The sequence below is a fragment of the Podarcis erhardii genome (assembly GCF_964252035.2).
Source record: "Podarcis erhardii genome assembly, chromosome: 8".
Taxonomy (NCBI): Eukaryota; Metazoa; Chordata; class Lepidosauria; order Squamata; family Lacertidae; genus Podarcis; species Podarcis erhardii.
In genome coordinates, this window is record NC_138499.1 from 42322188 (window position 1) to 42341775 (window position 19588).

Genomic DNA, 19588 nt, shown 5'->3' on the forward strand with positions numbered 1-19588 from the left:
TATTCTTGCCCCAACAAAGGAAGAAACTTTCCCCAAGAAACATCTGCACTAATAGGCAATAAAACAAATAACGTCTCAAATAGCTGTTTCAGAACTACATATACAAATCTTACAGATACATCATAAAGTACCTGTTGACATCTTCCCTTGAGAACTGCAGAACACATTAAATTTAATTCAAAAAGGGCAAGGCTACAAAACATATGCAGACTTGGAATTAACCCCTTCTGAATACAATTAGAAACTCCTGAGCAAACATGACTAGTGGTTGTGCTGTACCTGTATTGAGTAATTGCTAGTGATGTCAGAAAGTACTCTAACACATGCTGGTACTTAAATTTCGCAAGCCAAGGGGAAATCCTGGGACTTGCTCTCCAGGGACTGGTCTTTTCTGAATGTAAGTATCTCGTAATCATGTTTTGATTATGACTGTCCAAGAACTGGAAAAATAATCTGTTGAAAACTCATAGTAGGACTATCTGCCTAACCCTTTCCAGCCATGTTGTACTAACCAGCTGCTCTGGGAAACAATTTTCTGCAAGTATACCATCACCACTAAACAATATTTTTAATCCAATAATTAAACAAGTGTCTGTCTGTATGTCAATTATAATGTATGTATAAAACAACATTTTTTAAAAAAAAAAAACATTTGCAAAACCAAGATTGAATTCATATTGATAAACTCCTGCAAAGGTTAAAAGTGAAGCATTCATTTGGACCAGTAACATGGCAGCTGTTTTGAACCACTATTCAATAAGTTAGAATTTCAAAGAGTGTGAAGTACCCAGAAAACCTAGCAGAAGCTATAATAAAAGAAACCTGGTGCTTTATGTGATTCAGATTTTAAGATTCACTTAAAACTGGAACATCTGTCTTCACTTTCTGAAGCTTACAAACTTTATGAAATCAACAAATAAATACATCTGCAAAACACAAGAACCAAAATAGAGTCCTGTATTTTCACTAGGAAGTAAAATTATGAGACAAAAATGATCAGTGTTTAGCTTACCTGAGCCTATTGTTTAAAACAGCAACACAGCACTAATTCTGCTCTTTGGAGCTGGACCATTTGCCCATAAACATTTATAAGCAAGGAACTCCAAAGTAACCTTTAACTTTAGTGATCATTCTCTCTCTTGTGCTCAGAGCAGAGCAATCTAATACACCTTATCATGTGGTGTGTTGCTATAGCAACAGTGAATCCAGCTGCTGCAATACAAAAGACTGACAAAAACTTGTTTTCTCCCCTTCCGCCCACCTAGTTAGAGTCAGGGTGCTTTCCTTATGGTTGCATAGCCTATCTGATCTCCATTTACTTCTAGTACCGACTGATCTGGATTAATGTAGGCAGCAAAATGTAAAAAAAGTAAAATGAGCATTCAAGTGCTTTTAGTCAATACAGTTAAATGACATCTTATCATATAAAATTGCCACTCATTGCTTAAAATCACTTAGCTATAAGGAATCCAAAGATTATAAAGGGAAACAAACTATACCCTAAGACAGAATTCTCTGTATGTTCACTCTTGTCCCAGAATAAGCTACAAAACAGCCCTCTAGATGATGATCACATCAAACAGTACAGTGGTAGATCAAATATAAATAAACATAGTAGCCAAGATGGCTACTCTATATTGTAACTACCAGAAGTTATAATACAAGATTCTTTAAAAACAAACAAACACATTTTGAGATATATATTTTTTGTATAGCCAAATAAAATGTTTTTTATGTTGTATAGCCAACAGAAAAACCAAGAGTGAAAAACAATTACAGAGCTCATGTCACATTATTTGCAAAGGATTGGGGTATGGGTGACCAGAAATAATCCAATTATGATCTGCCTTTGGTAAAGTAATACAAGATTCTTCCACAGCAACCTTAGCCCCTTCACTGTGTCCTCCATTTGCCCCAGCTGCTGGGAAGTGGTAGTCCAAAACATCTGGAGGGCAATGGTTGTTCTACCCCCTCAGGAGTTGCCAACATTTTGGGGCCTGTGGGCACATTTGCAAACAGATGAGAACCACACATATACTGCAAACAAGCACACAACACAACCTATTATAGTAACGACAAGAGGATGCTTCTTTCAAAGTCTAATTTCAGTGAGGCAAGGGGACACTGTGGGCACCAGGGGAGGCCTCTGCAGGGTCTTGTGCACCCGGAGGGGGGGGGGTAAATTCCATAAAGCAGCCTCCTGTTTTATGGAAAATCCATAACGTAACATATAATTGGGCATGAGCCCCCCACACTAAGAAAATAGTTAGGTGGCACAAATTCAATGTTAAAAAACAGAATTAATTGTCAGTGATTATTGTCAGGGCTGAATTTCTGAAATATTATTCAGTTTTTAGACTGCTCATCTTCCATATTTGGTTCCTATACTGAAGACACAAAAATGATGAGTCTGGGGGAGAAAATGAGACCTCCCCTTGTGTGAGCCACTGGACTTGCTGAATTAGCATGTGTGGCAAGGGATACCTGCAAAACACTTTGCAATCAGTGCTCATATTCTGCAACAGATGGCTCACCAATGTTAACAGCGCAGCTATAATTTCTTGGACAAAATAATCACTTTCTGATCCAAACAACTCAAATATTTACTTAACATTTCCATATCTACCTTTAACAACAATACACAATTGCAAAATGTATACAACTAATAGAATAAAGAACCTCCCAAAATAACAAAGCTTCCTCAGGCCAAGAAAACGTACTGCAATCCATGTCTATCGTACAGAGTTCAGTATGGCTTACTCCCAAGTAAGTGGGTATAAGACTGCAGCCTACATGAATTCTGGCTCTCTTGTGAAAAGCTTATTCATAAATCCTTTGATTAAGACTGTCAGTGGACTTATACACACAAGTTGCAAGCAAAGTACATTTCCCAAGGAAGTCACATGATTAATTTTATTGCCTTTCATGTCTACATTTAATGAGGTCAAGAAAACAGAAAATGCAAATATAAAAATATTTTTAAAGCCTAGGAGAATATGAAAAGAAGGTCACCTGTGTCAACAGCAAAAAAAAAAAGTCTACAGATGTTTTGCATAGCAGTATTTCTTGTTGTTTTGCAAAACAAAGCATGGGGGTGCAGAATGAGACTTGTGTTTTGCAAATACTCAGTACAACACAAAACTTCCATATTCTGCAAATTAGAGTGCAGGGTGGCTATTCAAGGTAGAAGCAAAGCTCCAAATGTAGCACCTGCTAACTCTCTACAGATGGTCTGATAAGGAAAAGATGAATAGAGCTACTGCTTGAATAATTTATGCCTGTTCCGGTATGCAAGGAGTAAAAACTGACTTAGGTGTCTTTCATGGGTAGTTTGGCAGGCCTTTCCCTTATCAAGACTGTATTTTAGTAAACCAAAATAGTAAGTATGTTGATCTAAATAATTCAACTTAATTCAATTCAGCCGTATTCAAGATGAAAATAATTTCCCCATTTTAAGGTAGAAGCATTCCTTGTTTGTTTGTTTTTTTAAAAGAAAGCATGTCATTAACGTATCCTTAAAACAGTGAAGTTAAACTATATACAGTAACAATCTTAGACAGGGTATTTGTTTCTTATGCAATGTTATTTGATGGTTTTGTGATGCAAAATACAGCAAGATTAAGAAAACAGAGTTTTGTCTGCTGGCTGTCAGAATGTGACTCAATGGGCGTTTTATTCCTAATGATTAATTCTTAGCAACTTTGGAGCCTGCATATCCTTTCACCAATAGATGTTGATCCAACAAAAGCTAGCAGCTTTTCTGGATCTAGAACCAACAAGCAAAATGTATCAAAAATAGCATTGCACTGTGCAAAGCACAGTACATTCCTGGTCATAAAATGATGAACTGGCTTTGCAGTTAGCAATCTCTAATTAGAATGGAAATTTTGCTGCAGTGAGGTTATGCAAGAATACCTTGTAAGGCCACAGGGCAACTTGAATCCCAAAGTGATTAAAATATGGCGATCATTCCCTTATTTACATAATAAAGGGAAAATAAAAAGATGCTTTTCTAGGCTGCATTAACAGAAGTATAGGGTCCAGATCAAAGGAAGTAATGGTACTGCTCTATTCTGCCTTTCTCAGACCACACCTGGAGTACTGTGTCCAGTTCTGAGTGTCACAGTTTAAGAAGAACGTTGACAGGCCAGAATGTGTGCAAAGGAGGGTGACCAAGATGATCAAGGGTCTGGAAACTAAGCTTTATGAGGAATGGTTCAGGGAGTTGGGTATGTTTCTGCAGAAAATGGAGGGCTCTGAGGCAGGTGAGTAACCCGTAAGGGATAAGGTTTAGTGGTGACATGACCTAAATAAAGATTTTATAGTTTTATGAAGACTATAAATGTGTCTGTTTGCCAAAATCTCCACCCTTTTATTTGCCAGAAAATATAATCAATACATCAATAAAAACATTATTGATAAATATTTACATATTTATGTATTTAAATATAGCTTATTATTACTAGTGCCTAGGGTAATTCATATATAAATCTGTCAACCATATTTCCCAGATAAAAAGTCACATAAGAGAAATGTAAAGCCTGCTATTAATCTTTTCCTGTGTAGCTTAAAATACATTAGAAACATATTTCATAGTCCCAAATGCAAATGTGACAACAACTACATTGGATATGCTTCTCGTATACAATAATTATCCATTCCTTATTGGCATACTGCAGTGCTTATGGTGCCAAGTTAGATTAATCTGATTTCTGAAGACGTTCAATATTTTCCATTAGTTTTATTATGCTTTATATCAAAAAAGCCTTCAGTACACACCCACCCACCCACCCACCCACCCACCCACACACCCTGTAGCATGAAATGACCTCTAATCCTGAAATAAAATATTGGAATGTAACCAACATTTTAGCAAGCATTTTAACATAAATCTGAAGGGCCTGCCTCATTCTATTATTAACACCACTCAAGACAGAATTGGTAATGCAGAGTGTAGGTGGCAAAAGATGACTCTGAATGTCCAGTTTAAGTACCAAGCACCACTTGAGCCTCCCACCTAGGGTCCCCTGTTGGGCAGTAGCTTGACCCGATGTGTGATGATTCACAATATGCGATGAGTGATTCTGGTTATAAAGTGAGCTCTGCGCTTCTTTTTTAAATGGAACTAGCAAAAGCAACTGGAATTTCTAAGGCAAAGCCCAATAGCACTAATTTTAAAATTATATGTGATTAATTACTCCCCTTTCCTTGTAATGCTGCTTTCTCAGTGTTTTCCTTTTCTTTCTTTTTCTTTTTTTCTTTTGAGCACAGATACCCCCACATAGGTGCCCTTCCAGATATTTTATACTCCTGGGTAGAATTTATTCCTTTGTGCAGCCTTTCCATTAAGGTAATAAACTCGAAACAGGCAGAAAAAGTTTATATTAAGAAAATATAAGCAATTAATTAGCTGTCCAAAAATCCCCTGCTTTATAAAACTGGAATTACTGAAATGCAGCGGATCCTCTTCTCATAAATATATTTTGGTAATATGCATTTTAAATCATTCAATAAAAGTAAAATCTATTTTTGTACAATGCCAAAAGGAGAGACATAATGAAATATATGAACCACTACTGGTCAAGGATTAAAATGCGCTCTCATTACTGTGCCCTTCTGCTATTAGCATGAGAAATGAGAATAAGATGGTGATGGGGGCATCAAGATGAATATAATAATCTTGCAAAAAGATCTGTGAGAAGTCTAACGATGGAGGCTATGGATAATTTTAGGGGGTGCAATCCTACTAAAGCTAAGAATGCTTATATCCTGCCCATTTCAATGGCAAGGTTAATCACATGTTTAACAACGCCTTCTATTCAGTAGGGCTTATATTTGCTTAACTTCAGTTGGCTTGTGCCCAGTATAGCAGGAAGTAAAATACCCCACAACTCTTTGGGGGGTTTCCATTTCTCTCTCTCTCCCTCTCCCTGTCACACACCTCCTTCTTCTTTGGTGATCACTCGTAGCCGAGTAAGATTGTCCTCCATAAACATGGTTTTAACAATGAGTCCGTAAGTGACTGTGGAGGCCAATTCTGGATCCACACATCCTTCCACAGTGGGGACACTCGTTTCCGGGCAGGAGCTGAAGCATGGATTTGCCAAGCATGCCTTCCTCCTAGCACATTTCTCCCTTGCGTCCTGAGTTTGAGTGTCTTCAAAGCCCATGACACCTTTGGTAAAGGCTGTTCTCCAACTGGAGTGCTTGCAGGCCAGTGTTTCTCAGTTGTCAGTGTATATACTACATTTTTTTAGATTTGCCTTGAGACAGACTTTAAACCTCTTTTGTTGACCACCAGCATTACGCTTTCCATTTTAAAGTTTGGAATAGAGTAGTTGCTTTGGAAGACAATCATCAGGCATCCGCACAATATGACCAGTCCAACGAAGTTGATGTTGAAGAATTATTGGTTCAACACTGGTGATCTTTGCTTTTTCCAGTACACTATATTAGTTCGCCTGTTTTCCCAAGTGATGTGTAAAAATTTTCAGATACACCATTAATGGAATCGTCCGAGGAGTTGGAGATATCACACACACACACACACACACACACACACACACAGAGTGCTCCCACCACATGTTGATTTTTTTCATTAAAATGAAACAAATTTCATTGAATTTTCATTTCACTTCATTATTTCATTGAAAATGATAGTATTTTCTGTAAAGAAGTGCTTCCTCAAAGCATTTCAAAACATTTTCACCTTACAGTCACATTTCCCTGTATAAATTGGGCACATATACTCAAACTCACATGCAATTAATACAAAGAGGTCCATTCCAATTCTCAATCACTGGCAAAAATGCAACTCTTAATATAGAAGTATTAATAATTACACAAGTCTTACTTCTGTGATAGTTAAAGTACAACTATCTGAAAATAGAAGCCTACAAAATTGATCGGTTTGTTTTGTTTTTTTAAACAGTTCCCTTGAAAGGCACTCCAAAGTTTAATTACCCATATTTCTAGCAGTGCTGTCTCTGGCACTGAGCTACCCATTTATAAGGCAAATTCAATATTATATTCATCCAATTTTAGCTTCCAAGTAAATGCATCATGCAATGCCTCTACATTTCTGCAAGATGGATGAACTCACAATTACCAGATATATTCACAATGTGTGATTATTACAGCTGGTAAACAATAATGTTAATAATTATTATGATGATTATTATTTTGTATCACACAAACACGATCCTAGAAATCTTTATACCCTTCAAAGCACTTTCAATCAATGGGTTTCTTTTCATTTCATTTTTGCCTTTTCCACCCCAAGGAACTTAAGGGCAAAATAATAAAGCCATACAGTTGTGAAACAGACAATTAAAACAGCTTAATTATAACTAGAAAGGGACACAAAAAGAGCTTGGGACACTAATGAAGCATTTCTGTAAGATATGACAGAATCCTGGCACCCCTACTCATTTTGCTTTTCTTTCCTCTGCAGTGGTCATTAGGAAATCTGTTCCGTTTCTGAAACTATGCAGATCAGAAAGCATCACAGCGCCAAACAACCATGACTAACCGGAGTATGACAGATCATTCAACTGTGGTGAAAAGATGCTTAATGAAACAGATCAAGGACCTTGCCTCTAAAGATGAAGGCTCCACAGGAAGGTAGGAATGCCCTAAATATGCATCAGATAAAGGAATATTTTACATAAGAGTTAGTGGCAAAGAGGCAACACATTCAAATGCATTTAAGTCTACAGCAGTGCCAGGAATAATATCTTGCAGGCACTACACCTTCTTATAAATCTGATTATATAGCTTCAATCATGGCATTTTTCTACATCAGCTATATTTGGTCCATAATAATTGGTTTAAAATACTTCTACATTTTGCAAAGTCCACAGACTGGTGAAATTCAGCGTGCTGGTTTGGATCTACGAGGCCTGAACAGGTCGGGCTACCATAGCTTGTCCCCTGTACTTTAATAAGACAAACTATGTAAAAACGAGTTCTGAAAATCAGGTGGAGTCTTGCAGAAGTTTAACATTCATTTCTGCTTTAATGGCTTTCAGAAAAGGTCTCTTTAGAGCCCCATTAAATCATGGGAAGTTTGTGCCATATTTTCCCTGTTAGTTCCGTGAATCATGTGATGAAACCTGGGGTGGTATGCTGGCATACAGTTCTTTCCCCACTGGTTTCATGGGTAAATCACATGGGAACAGAAGCATGCATGTTCATAAAGAGTGGTGACATGCTCAACTGGGCCAGCTGTTGTATCACATCACGCCCACTGGCATGGATTAAATTCAGTGCAACATGGCAGTATATCAGTAAAAAAGACAGAGTTCCAAAACACAGCATGTTACACAGTGTAAAAGGAACATTAGAAACCAGGCCAGAAGTGCTAGCATTATCACCAGAAAAACTAACACAATAAACCTCATGCCGGAAGGCACCCTGCGAAAAGCCTCCTGAGCTGACATGCCATCCTAGAGAGACATCCTCAGTGGCTGCATTTAAAAAAGGTAGAAGGTAAAGGTAACTGGATGTCTAAGTCCAGTTAAAGGCGACTATGGGGTGCAGCGCTCATCTTGCTTTAAGCAAAGGGAGACAGCTTTCTGGGTCATGTGGCCAGCAAGGTTAAACTGCTTAGGGCACAATGGAACACCATGATGGAAGCCAGAGTGCATGGAAACACCATATACCTTCCCACCACTGTGGTACCTATTTATCTACTTGCATTGGTGTGCTTTCGAACTACTAGAGAAGGAGAATAATTCTCAGCACCACACTTGTCTGTCAACCTCTGAAACAGAGTAATAACTGAGGCTCAATATGTTGTATGGCTAACTCTTCACTCTGCTTTTATGAGTGTGTGTGCTTCTTATCCAGTATTACTGGATGTATCAGTGGCAGGTTTCCCATAGTTAAAGATTATGGCCAGTGCAAAATTAATAATACGTATTTTTGATGAATGTAGAACTAGAAAGCCACAACTGGCATGTAAACCAGCCCTGTAGTGAAGGGCAGCACCAAGCAACAAACCACTGGGCTGTATAAATCAACCCACACAACTGAGCCACAGCATGCTACAGATCGCAGTAGGGAGAACCTTTACAGCAAATTATCCCAGCACCACATACTCAAGAGGAAATCTAGAACAAGCAATAGCCATTGGATCAGTACTCAACGAACTTAGGAAAAATTCCTTCCCAATCACAAATATGAAAAGTGTTATTGAGCTCTGGATATTTAGACTGGTGCACATAAAAATTAAACATACCTATATCAAATATGTACTTACCACTGTAATGATACCAAAAGTGCATATGCCATATTTGTATGAATCTATTTCCTGGTTCAGACAAGGAGAAGCATTGTCTTGAAGCTGAGTGGGGAGGAAGAGGGTAATGGGCTGTGTTTGGGAACCTGCAAGCCTTCATGAAATATACTCAGAGTCGCAAAGTGGTTTCATGCTCTTTATTCAGCTCATAGTGGTGAGGAGGAATGAATGAATGTCCCCTCAAAGTATCTGCTTTATATACATTATTTACACAATGGGCTGCACATGATTGGCTAATTCCAGGATTCTACTGTAGGCCAATCAGGTTGTGGATTCACTTCTATCTGGAGCATGATTGGGTGGTTCCTGCTAACCAATCATACTGCTGCATTGTTCTAGGACCAATCAGACTGCTGCATTCTGAATCCTATTGTTCTAGGACCAATCAGACTGCTGCCTTTTGGAGCCTATTGTTCTAGGACCAATCAGACTGCTGCAGTTTGGATCCTATTCAACTCAGTACATAACACCCCTCCCCTCTAAGTTCCAGTCCTGCCCGGAAGGTCGCATTCATAGTCCTCAAGGTACGCCGGTGGCCTACGTGTGCGTTGTGGCCTGGGGTGTTCCCTGGTCCGGGGTTCAGGTTCTGGCTCGTGTTCCAAGGATGGGGCTGTTTGGTCTGGCGCAACCGGCTCGCTCAGTCGTGGTTCTGGTTCCGGTGTCCTTTCGGCCTCGCGGGTCCTCTCTGTATTTACTGATTCTGCCTCTCCTGCTTGCCCCTGCTGCTCTATGGGCCTCACTGCCCCACTGTTCCCTTGGGACTCCTCTGACCTGTCCTCCTCCTCCTGGTTTTCTCCCGGGAATCGTCGCCGTATCTGGTCGCAGTGGCGGCGCCAGCATTGCCCCCCATCTGTTAGCACCTCGTACGACACGGGGCCCGTGACCCTGGTGACTGTGGCAGGTACCCATGCAGGGCCTGCCCCAAAATTCTTTGCGTACACTGGGTCCTGGGCCTCGAAGGTCCGGGGGTTCCTGCCTTCCCCCACCACTACCTCATCCTGAGCTCTATCGGGGTGAAGGCGGTCCAATCTGATTGCAAGGCGCCGACCCATTAGTAGTTCAGCGGGGCTCCGGCCAGTCGTTGAGCTGGGGGTGCTGTGCTGTGCTAGAAGGAATGTGGCAAGGCGGTACTCCCAATCCCCTTGCGTCATGCGGCGAAGGGTGTCCTTGGTGGTCCGCACCATGCGTTCTGCTTGGCCATTGGTGGCAGGGTGGAATGGCGCCGAACGGATGTGGCGGATGGCGTTCTGCACTGTGAAGGTTTGAAATTCTCCTGATGTAAATGCAGTCCCGTTGTCTGAGACGAGAGTGTCAGGGAGCCCGTGGGTTGCAAACAGCCTGCGTAGTACCCGGATGGCTGCGGACGTAGAAGTGGACGGTACCAGTGCGACTTCCAGCCATTTGGTGTAGGAGTCCACCACTATGAAGAATGTTTTCCCCTGAAAGGGGCCAGCGAAGTCCACATGCAGGCGTGACCATGGTGCTCGGGCGGACTCCCAGGACTGGACTGGGGCCCTTGGGGGATCTGGGCGGGATTCCTGGCAGGCCTGGCAGTGTTTGACCCAGGCCTCTATCTCTCCGTCGATCCCCGGCCACCACACATAACTCCTGGCAAGGGCCTTCATTCTTACTACCCCTGGGTGTGTCTCGTGTAGGGCTATGAGGACCCTTTTGCGGAGGGGCTGGGGAACAACGACCCTGCTTCCCCATAACAGGCACCCCTTGTGGGCTGACAGTTCATGTTTGCGGGTTGTGTAGCCGGCGAATTCTGGCCCGGGGCTGCGGCTGGGCCATCCCCTCCACACCCAGTCCAGGACCCGGGAGATGTCCCTATCTTTCTTGGAATGGTGTGCAACTTCTTGTGCCTGAATGGGGCGGTCAGGAAGCAGCTCCAGGCTCATAACCTCTTGTGCAGGTGCTGGGTCGGGGCCTGTTTCCGGTAGTGGTAGCCTGCTGAGGGCGTCTGCATGGCCCATCGCCTTTCCAGGGCGGTGAATCAGTGCATACTGGTAGCTGGCAAGGAAAATTGACCACCTGAGGACGCGAGGAGACAGCACTTGGGGGGTCTGCTTTTCGGGGGCAAACAAGCCAAGCAACGGCTTGTGGTCAGTCACCACGGTGAAGGGCCGCCCGTACAAGAAATCATGGAATTTTTTTACTCCCTTCACGATTGCCAGACCCTCCTTGTCGATTTGCGAGTAGTTCCGCTCGGTTTCGTTGAGTGTCTGGGAAAAGTATGCTACCGGTACCTCTCTTCCATCCGGGAGTTGGTGTCCCAGGACAGCGCCGATGCCATAGGGCGAGGCGTCGCATGCTAGCACCACCGGCAGCCTCTCGTCGAAGTGTGCCAAGACCGAGTTTGAGACAAGCAAGTCCTTGACTGCCTGGAATGCGGCCTCCTGGCGCTGGCCCCACACCCAAGGGGCCCGCTTGTCCAGGAGTCTGTGTAGGGGCTCCGCTACCGCCGCCTTGTGGGGAAGGAAGGAATGGTAAAAGTTCAATAATCCCAAGAAGGCCTGAAGTTCAGTCTTGTTCTTGGGCGCTGGGGCATCACAAATGGCCCGTACCTTGTCCCCAGTCGGGTGAACCCCTTCTGCATCCACCATAAATCCCAGAAAGTCCACTTGAGGCACTCCTAGTAGACATTTTTCCCGCTTCACTTTGAGACCCGCCATCTGGAAACGGTGCAGAACAGTGCGGAGGCGGTCCTCAAACTCCTCTGGTGTGGGCCCGGCAATCAACACATCATCAAAGAAGGGGGTGACACCAGGAATCCCTTTAAGGAGAGAGTCCATTAGATTCTGGAATATGCCTGGTGCCACGCTGACCCCGAATTGCAGCCGCTTTACCCTGAACGCTCCTCTGTGCGTCACAATCGTCTGTGCCTCTGCTGTGGCCTCATCTACTGGCAGCTGTTGATATGCTTGGGCCAAGTCCAGCTTGCCAAAAATTTTCGACCCAGCCAGGGTGGCAAGGACGTGGCTGACCACTGGCACTGGGTATGCATGGGCCATGAGGGCCTTGTTTATGGTACATTTGTAGTCTGCGCAGATGCGGACCGAACCATTAGGCTTGACGGGTGTGACGATTGGGGTTTCCCAGGGGGCATTAGGCACCGGCTCCAGCACTCCTTGCTCCACGAGTCGGTCCAATTCCTCGTCTATACGGGGTTTCAGGGCGAATGGGACCCGGCGGGCCTTGAGCCTGACTGGTCGTACTGCGGGGTCAAGCTGTAGAGCAATGGGGGGGCCCGTATACTGTCCCAATTTCCCATCGAAAACCCCCGGAAACTCCTTGCATATGGCGTCCACGTCCACTTGTAAGCTCATGTGGTTCACCCCGGTGATGGCTAGTCCCAGTGGTCCAAACCATGCCAACCCCAGTAAGCTAATGTAGGGGCCCTTGACCACAAGCAAGTCCAGTTGCCGCGTCCGCCCTCGGTATTGCACCCTGAAGGTCCCCACCCCCATTGTGGGGACCTTACGTTTCTGGAAGTCCCGGAGGGTGAATGGGGCCGGCCTGAGTTTGGGACCCCCAGTAGGACACAGTTTCCTTAAGGTCCTTGCCGAGATTATGGATAGAGTTGAACCCGTGTCAAGCTCCATGCGGCATGGGGCCCCCTCTATCTGTACCTCTACATAAATTTTCTCTACGTTGGGGTGGGGCAACTGGTATACCTGGAAGTCTGTGAGCTCCGTCGAGTTGCCTTGGTGCGTTGGGCCCCGGGACCTGGGGCTCTTGGATTGGTCATCTGATGCCTGGCTTCGGGTGGGCCGAGCCCGACACACCCGGGCGATGTGTCCCAATTTTCTGCACTGCCTGCACTCTGCGTTGCGGAAACGGCAGGTCCTCCTCTCGTGACTTTCTCCACAGCTTGCGCAGTTCCCTCCTTCTCGTCGAGGCAGCTGTGGTATGTGGGCTGCTTGAGTGCGCTGCTGTACTCGGTGCACCTCCTCCCTGTCGGATCCCGAGTCGTTGGTGAGGTCTTCGTGGTGGACCCTCGGTTGGGACGGCTGGCTCAGCCGTGCCTCTTGCGTCGACCTCTCAGCAGCTTCCGTTGCCAGGGCCTCCTCCAGAGCGACCTGGAACGTTAGGTTCTTCTTAGCGTAGAGGCGTCGTTGCAGCTTCTCATCCTTCAGGCCACCGACGAGGCGGTCACGAAGCATGTTCTCCAGCTCTGAGAAGTTGCAGAACCGGGCAGCTTGGCGGAGAGAGGTCACAAACCCAGTTATGGTTTCCCCAGGGGCTTGCCGCTTTGCGTAGAAGGCATTTCGACGAGCCACCACTGAGGGCTGTGGCGAAAAGTGCCCCTTCAGCTGTTCCATTATTGTTTTGTATGGAACAGTAGCGACGTCTTCAGGCGCAAGGAGAGCCCGGGCGATTTCAAATGTCTCCTCTCCGCAGACGCTGAAGAATATTGCCCTCTTCTTGGCGTCTTCTTCATCGGTGACCCCTTTGGCTTCTAGGAGGAAGGTGAAACGGGAGGCGTACGCTTCCCAGTCTCCAGATGCTGGGTTGAATGGCGAGAAGCTGCTGTCAGTTGCCATTCTGAGTTCCTTGTGTCCCGGAGCTGAAGCCTGGATACACGGTGCGAGGCAGCGGTGCGGCAGGTGGCGGTGCTGCGGTGCTGTGTGTGGCAGTCAGCTCAGCGGGATCCCACCTTCGTCGCCAGTGAAATATACTCAGAGTCGCAAAGTGGTTTCATGCTCTTTATTCAGCTCATAGTGGTGAGGAGGAATGAATGAATGTCCCCTCAAAGTATCTGCTTTATATACATTATTTACACAATGGGCTGCACATGATTGGCTAATTCCAGGATTCTACTGTAGGCCAATCAGGTTGTGGATTCACTTCTATCTGGAGCATGATTGGGTGGTTCCTGCTAACCAATCATACTGCTGCATTGTTCTAGGACCAATCAGACTGCTGCATTCTGAATCCTATTGTTCTAGGACCAATCAGACTGCTGCCTTTTGGAGCCTATTGTTCTAGGACCAATCAGACTGCTGCAGTTTGGATCCTATTCAACTCAGTACATAACACTTCACAAGAGACCTAATTGACCATTCTCTCCCTCCACACTCTAGGAAATGCACAAGGGGGTCAAGATAGATTCCTGCAGATTCAGAGGATTAGCTAGGCCTTTGTGACATCATCAACCATCTCCATTCAAGCCTCTTTTCACGCCTAGCAACCACAGAGAATCAGTAATAGTCATGGTGATTGGTGTAATGGCTGCTTTGTGTTTTATCCAGGTGTTATGTACTGAGTTGAATAGGATCCAAACTGCAGCAGTCTGATTGGTCCCAGAACAATGCAGCAGTATGATTGGTCGGCAGGAGCCACCCAATCTAGCTCCAGATAGAAGTGAATCCACAACCTGATTGGCCTACAGGAGAATTCCGGAATTAGCCAATCACGTGCAGCCCATTGTGTAAATACTGTATATAAAGCAGATACTTTGAGGGGACTTTCATTCCCTCCTCACCACTATGAGCTGAATAAAGAGCATGAAATCACTTTGCGACTCTGAGTATATTTCACCAGGGTTGAACTCAATATACTGTACACGTGTTTCATATGATGGTGGTAGGATATTTTCCCACCGCCACCTTGTTCCCTGCCATTGTTTTCTACTTCTGCTACTGTCTTGAAGCCACTGGCTAATGAAATGTCAGGCTTTTTACTGAAAAAAAATTCTGGAAGTTTCCATGAAGAAAGTATCCCTTTTACTTCAACCTCAGTTTTGTCCTCTGGTTATTTTTAAAATTCTTGTCATCTTCATTTCTGAGCTTTCCAGTTAATTTAGCCATTTCAACGTAGTCCATTAACTTGGTTTGCCAATCATCTTTAGTCAAGACTGCTTTCTCTTTCCACCTTTGGGCTAACAGTATCCAGGTGGCCGTTGTAGCATACATAAACCATTTTTTCTGGTGTGCTAGAACTTTAAAGCTACAACCTTTTAAAACTATAAATGGCTTGGAATTCAAATACATACATGGTTACAATCTTGCTAATCCAAAGCAGTCTGTTTCTATAACTCAGTTGCACTGTGTGTACCTTTTAGCTACTTGATTTTACATCCGGGCAGACCAATCCAAACTACGGGACATCGGTGTAATTTATATCAGGATGAATTCTGGTGTAACTTGCCCCTATTCCAAATTCTGAGCTGGCTGGAGCCTGGCAGAGGGAAAACAAGCCTTTAAAATGGGGTTTGATTTACAGCATCCTTTTTGCCAGTCTAAATTCTGATGGGTTGCTAGGTCATGTGACCACATAGAACAGAGTTTGGAATAGAGATGAATCTCCCGCTGCCCCATCCTGCCCCTGCTACACCCCTTTTTCAGGATTTATCCCAGGCTTGGCTGACCTGGCTTCAACTGAGCTAGGATGGAGAAATTATACCAGCATTTCTCTGACTGAATCAGGGTGTGGGGTACTCCACCCTCTGTAGCACTCACTGAACCCAGGCTCAGCCAGAGACCCGCCTATTCCAAACCCTACTCATCCTGGTGGAACTTGGGTTTGGGTTGCTCCCAAATCATTTTAGATTGGCATGAAGATGTAAATGCAATGAGAATCACTCTGTCAGCTTCAAAGGACAGCATAATTTAGATAAACACCATCTTATGGTGCATACCTATAGGAGGCACATAGGTTGTAGCCTTTACACTGTATAGAACATGACAGAAGGAAACCAGAAGCAAGTTGAATACACGTTCCTTCTCATTCCATCTCCTAATACTACCAACAGCTTTTCTCTAAACCAGTATATAAATAAAGGAGATTAGAGAATGGCAGCCAATATTATAGCTTTGCTTGGATTTTATTGTCAAAACGCAAGTGATCAAAAATAAAGAAGAGTATCATTTATCAGAACCAGCTCCTGTTCCTCTTTCTCCAACCCACTCATTCACTAAAAGAGCTTTCGAACATCTTGCTCCTAGACACAAAGGGGCAAAGGCAGTTATGAAGATACACTGCTAATAGACATCAGGAAGAAATCTATGGCTTTCACAGATCCTCACACAGAGCTGATAAGGTGCACTCTAGTAATTGAGCAATAAATCAGGTGTGTCACTAGGGAGAACTTCCCTCCTTTCTTTATGCACCCTAAATACAAATGCAAAAACACCAAGCCATGTTGCTGATGGTGCATAACCTTCAACCCTTGGGGGAAGAAAGAAAAGTACCACCCAGCTGCTGCAAGTTTAGTATGAAAGATTGATGAAAACTAGTTCTAACTAAATGACAGCAAAAAAAAAGGTCACTTGCTTTCAAAACGGCAGCAGTGTTCAATGACAGATTCGCCATTTACACCATCTGAAATAGTACAACTCGTAGCTAGAATGAAGGATTTTACAAAGGCTCGTCCTGGAATGATACTAGAACTCTTCTATATTTATAACAGGATGAAGAGAAAGTTCACATTTTGTCCCTCGATTTATTCCTCAGAACATGCTTTTGTGCTTTGGAGAGAACAAAAGTGCAAAGGACCATTAGTCATCTGTTTATGACTTTATGAACATTGTTAACACCCTTGTGCTACCACATCTACAAACTACTTCACCATGTTCATGGGAATAAGTCCTTCCAGAGCATGGCATGCTCAGAGGAGTTTTGCTTTACCACTCTGACCGACCCTGGCTCTAACAAACAGAAAAACCACTTCAAATGCAATACAGACTGGGAACAGAATATCTACTAAAAAAGGTTGTTGAAAAAGGAAGATAGTTGATAGGTGCTGAAAAGTCAGTAGAGACAGCATTTGTCTAATATAGGGGTCAGCAAACTTTTTCAGCAGGGGGCTGGTCCACTGTCTCTCAGACCTTGAGGGGGGGGGGTGGAATATATTTTTTGTGGTGAGGATGAATGAATTCCTATGCCCCACAAATAACCCAGAGATGCATTCTAAATAAAAGGACACATTCTTCTCATGTAAAAACATACTGATTCCCGAACTGTCCGCGGGCCGGATTTAGAAGGCGATTGGGCCGGATCTAGCCCCCGGGCCTTAGTTTGCCTGCCCATGGTCTAATACATAATGAAAGGGTAGATGCCACCATACGAAGGGCCCAATTCCTACATTGTACAAGGTGGACTGCCTGATGAGATGCTAACTTTAGGAGCCCCTTTCCTGCAGAGCGCAATGATTGGAGAAAGTGTATATGTCTCAATTATAGATAACTTTCAACCAAAGGTCAAAGATCTCCCTAGCTTCTTAGCAGTATCATTGCCAGAGCCCAATAAACACATGAAGCTGCATTATAGCATCAGATCAGAAAATCTATCTAGTCAAGTACTATTCATCTCTGGCTGGCAATGTCTCAGGCAAGGATAATTTACCAGCCCTGGTACCTGCATGCAAAGCATGAGCTCTGTCTCATAGGTAAACCATTTTCATTACATATCGAATGCATGGCTTTTTCTTCCAAATGAGCCAGTGTTAAGATTTGTGAACCCCTCATCACTGCAGTGATGATTGAAAGAAAAGGCCATTGACTTGAATTAATTGCCAGCATCTCAAAATACTGCTTTGTATCTCTCTACAGAGCATATTATGTTTAGGGGACTGCTGCACAGAGATTATAACATCACAAAATGCTAACTTATTATATATGTGTGTGTGCATTTGTGTATGGCATCTGCATACTGCACTTTCAGGGAGCAGTTCACAGAACAGTATAAAAGTACACTCAAATACAGAGCGTACATTAAAAGCGGTGTTCAAAAACGTATGAACATTAGTATAAAAATAAGCCAAAATCCACCTATAAAACAGAATGTAACAGCATCAAATCAAAATAAGACACCCTCAATCCAGTACAGGGAAAGTAATTTGTGCCAGTATCTAAAAGTGTATCAATTTAAAAGCCTAGGAAAATAACTAAGTCCTCACCTAGTACAAAAATACTACAATGCAGGCACCAAGCAAGCCTCTCTGGGGATGTTGTTTCATAATTGGGGTGCTTCACTGAAAAGGCCCTCTCCCGCCGGGCTCAGAAGGCTTGCGGATAGCAGCCTGCAGTCTGAAGCCCGGGGAGTGCAGCACTGTGCACCCCAGGCTTTGGGCAGCTATCCGCAAGCCTTGGGAGCCCCGCGGGAGTCAGAAGGCTTGCGGATAGCAGCAAGCTCCAGGAGCAACGGCGAGGTTGGATCCTGCTGGCTGTCTTGGCTTCTTTGCTCTTTGGGGCTGGGGGGGATTTTTTTTCTTTATTCCCCCCCCCCAAAAAAAACTAGGTGCGCCCTATGGTCCAGTGTGCCCTATAGAGCAAAAAATATGGTACATATGTACAAACAGGGCTGGTTTACATTGCCAGTTGTGGCTACATTCATCAAAAATACAAATTATTAATTTTGCACCGGCCATAATCTTTAACTATGAGAAACCTACCACTGATACATCCAGTAATACCGATAAGAAGCACACACACTCATAAATGCGGAGGGAAGAGTTATGTATACAACATATTGAGTCTCAGTTACTACTCTGTATTAGAGGATGATAGACAAGTATGGTACTGAGAATTATTCCCCTTCTCTTTGTCTAATGAGGGCTGAAAATATTTGGTATGAATTCTTGCATAAACTGCACACAGACATGAACCATAAATTATTCATGACCTATAATACGATTATTTACTGTCCTTGTGTATAAAAGCCATCCGTATTACAGCAGTGCCGCTCTCCTCACCATAAATTCCAAAATAGAAGAGACAGTTCCTTGGATATTATTTTAACTGCCTAACAAGCACAGAGGGATCTGCAATTTCCTTGTCTGGACTACTCTAAAGTGGCCAAATCCAGGATTGGCAAATTGATAGCAGAGCCTGCAGCATCCAGAGTTGGTATTCACCCTACAGTGATGAGTGAGAGATGAGCAACTGGATCGGGGAGGCACAGCTGGAATAGGAACATCTGTCCTTATTTCATAATAGACTGATGCACTGCCCCATTTTACCTGAAGTAGGCAAGTGTAGCTTAGAATCAGGCAAGGAAAGGAAATACAAAAGCTTGCAGCACAACACTTTGATAGTATCCAAGGTAAGTCCAAGTGGCAGTTTAGACCAGAGCTGATCTTAGACCTGAGTTCAAATCCTTCCTTAGCAGTGTCCATGTTCTTCAGCCTGGTATATTAATTATACCAGATTATTCAGTCACATCTTATGGAGAGAAGGAGTCCCTACTTTTGTAGTAAGGGAGTGGATCCAGGAAAGCTTCCGTGAATGGAACTTGCAGTGGAGGGAGGAGGCAGTTTTTGCCATTTCCCTCTTCACTACCTCC

The 19588-nt window shown here is 43.7% G+C and overlaps 1 protein-coding gene and 1 long non-coding RNA gene across 26 annotated transcripts in view; one reads left to right on the forward strand and one right to left on the reverse strand.

Moving 5' to 3' along the window:
• The window catches only part of DTNA (dystrobrevin alpha), a 184753-nt gene that overhangs the window by 104109 nt on the left and 61056 nt on the right, over positions 1-19588 (reverse strand). Inside the window, exon 1 of one of the 25 annotated variants that reach the window (XM_081873635.1) lies at positions 9263-9400. The exons of 23 other annotated variants lie outside the window; for them this stretch is intronic. The gene's annotated coding sequence lies outside the window, so the exon portion shown is untranslated. Of the gene's footprint in view, positions 1-9262; positions 9401-19588 lie in introns of those variants that run through there. One more of the 25 variants, XM_081873638.1, reaches the window with a different exon arrangement.
• LOC309348497 overlaps positions 4197-19588 on the forward strand; it is a 72869-nt gene continuing 57477 nt past the window's right edge. The window contains exons 1-3 of the long non-coding RNA XR_014159434.1: positions 4197-4229; positions 5272-5350; positions 7454-7623. This is a non-coding gene — a long non-coding RNA (uncharacterized lncRNA). The remainder of the gene's footprint in view (positions 4230-5271; positions 5351-7453; positions 7624-19588) is intronic.